Consider the following 2730-nt stretch of genomic DNA (forward strand, 5'->3'; position numbering starts at 1 on the left):
ATATAATGTTTATATTCAAGATCATATGTGGAGATTGTTTGTGCTGTATATCTGACTCATCATATGATGAAAAGCCAAAATACAGAATATTTTATGTCATTTTCGTTTAGAAAATGAAAATTATCAATATGCCAATTTTTCCCATTGTTATATTATTGAATAATATATCATTAATATCAATGTACATATGAAAAATCTATGTCGTCCAATCCAGAGAGTTGTAGGCAATCCTGGTGCAGATAATATTTTTTCCCGTGTTTCGTAGTAGAGCGGGAACACATTGTATGAGAGGAACATATACTAATGGTTGGGGTTGTATATGTGGTCGTGGCCAAAAGAAAGCCAATGAGAAATGAGCATTCAGTAAACAATATTAAACAATAGTCAGCATTTAAATAAGACTTTTACAAAATATGTATATTTAATGAACTTAAATATGGCATTAAACGTGAATGGTTATATTTAATCATCTTTTCGTGTAGAAAAAGTTACCTTTTCACTTTTTTCTTTCTGTAAAGTTAATACAAAGATGACCTTGCTTTCTGGAGCACCTTTAGTTTACTTCGCAAGTAAAGTTTTGTAAAGGTGTTTTTTCAAGAGGTGATTGCAAACCTAGCTAGTTAATGCATTACTACTACAAAAAAAAACTCAGGTGAGCCAGCAACGTCAAAAAATTAAGAATGTTATTCCGATTTTTGATGGTATTCCTCTTGGTGCTGCAACACAATTAAGGATGAAAACCAAAATCTGGGCAAACCAATTCATAGATTTAAGCATTTTGTTGCAACAGCGAGAGGAACCAATATCCTTAAAGATTTCAACAGGGTCTGTAACTGTACAACAAGGTTCCTCAAAACCCAAAGCTCCACTGTCCATACAGCAATAGACAGATGCCTTTTTGATATATATATATGGCCATTTACATTGAAAAGTTTCCAGAACAATCTCCCCATTTATTAAAGTACTTCTTTTTTATCAGGGAAATGAATAAGATGTAAGGGGATAAGGCATGGAGGGTCTATGATGAAAACTTTCGCATGTTAAGAGAAACATCAGATTTACCTTGGCAAAATTCTGTAGAAGAGTTAAGGGTCAAGGCTGCCTCAAGCAATTTTCAATCCCGCAGCCCTTTGGTACACATGCAGGCAGCAGATCAACTAAATTCGGTTATGCATTCAACAATGGTGAACCTTGTTCATATAACCCCTGTCATTTCATCCACAAGTGTCAATTATGCTCCATGTCACATGCAAGAGTCAATTGTAGAGTACGGAAACAACAAAAACAAAGTACAAATACAACAACTTAATCCCAATCTCCCTTCCAACCAGCTACCATCTCCAGTCAACCCAAAAAAATTAAGTAGATTTTTAATCAATAACCACAGTGAGCTCTCCTCATACCTGATTAATAGCTTCACTTATGGTTTTAAATTAGGATGTACATCTGATCCCCCACCATGTACCCCTCAAACCCATAAATCCACATAGAACATACAGATATTATTGATAGCTACATAAAAACTGGTTTAAACAAAAGGCGGATTGCTGGTCCTTTCCCAAACAAACCGTTTGATTATTTTGTTGTTTCTCCACATGGTCTTGTCCCTAAAGGCAATACTGGAAAATTTAGGGTGATACATGACCTTTCTTTTCCGAACAATCAGTCGATTAATTCAAACATACCTAAATAAATTCAGCTGTGCAGTATGATTCAATATATGAGGTAGTTGATCTGGTTAAAACTTTTGGTCGTAGTTGCTCAATGGCAAAGGCTGACATTGAAGTTGCATTTTGCATTATCCCAATTCACCCGTCTGATTATCATTTGCTAGTATTTACTTGGGAAGGTAAGTTTTCTTATGATAGGTGTTTGCCGATGGGTGCCAGCAGCAGTTGTCAAATTTTTGAGTCATTTAGTAAAGCTTTACAATGGGTCAAGGTGAATGTCTTTCATGCTTCAGGTATGTCTCACATTTTAGATGATTTTTTCTTTGTTGTTCCCCCAAATTCAATTAGATTTTCAAATGATCTTGCTAGTTTCTTATTCCTGTGTAAGGCAATTGGGGTACCAATTAAGGACGCGATTGCAAGGCGTCACGTGATCACGTCATTTGGTGAATAAAAAGAAAATGTTTGCTGTAACTATTTCCGGAATAAGGAGCGTCATCTGTTTGCGCTCATGACAAAAGGAGTTTATTTTTCTAAAGTAGAGAAAGAATAAGATATTAAAGATTGTTACGATGCACTGAGCGTGTTGGTGAGAGTTGACCTTATTTTTTATCTATCCTGCATGTTTTACGATTTGACACGTCTATCTATTGTATATCTCTGAACATTGAAACCTATTTCATTAATAATAAATTTGATTTATATCTTCAGGTTTATATCTTCATTTTAAAATTAGAATTTTATTTAAAATTGTTGTTTATCATAGGATCTACATCTATACATGTATAGATAATTTCCGATAAAAGAATTAGACGGCGTGGTTTACTAGATACATGTATAAATATTGATGAACGAAGGCGATTTTGATAAACATGTTACGCCGGCGAAGACCACTTACGCCTAGAAGACATAGCTTTAAAAATATATCGCAGAAGATTTTGTTTTCTACTATAAGATCTTTAGCATTTTCCGGAGTGACATCGACCGTGTAAACATGCATGCAATCATCGTCGCACATATTTTCTAAACGATTGTTATAAAATGTTAAATATGCGTCGAA

The 2730-nt window shown here is 34.5% G+C and overlaps 1 pseudogene; it reads left to right on the forward strand.

Annotated features, from left to right (window-relative positions):
* Window positions 1–303: 303 nt before the first annotated feature.
* LOC134229455 (uncharacterized) lies at window positions 304–1366 on the forward strand (annotated as a pseudogene).
* The last annotated feature ends 1364 nt before the right edge of the window (window positions 1367–2730 follow it).

Source organism: Saccostrea cucullata, unplaced genomic scaffold (genome assembly GCF_032062105.1).
Source record: "Saccostrea cucullata isolate Sc308-1 unplaced genomic scaffold, CSIRO_AGI_Scuc_v1 ctg7116, whole genome shotgun sequence".
In the NCBI taxonomy this organism is placed as follows: domain Eukaryota; kingdom Metazoa; phylum Mollusca; class Bivalvia; order Ostreida; family Ostreidae; genus Saccostrea; species Saccostrea cuccullata.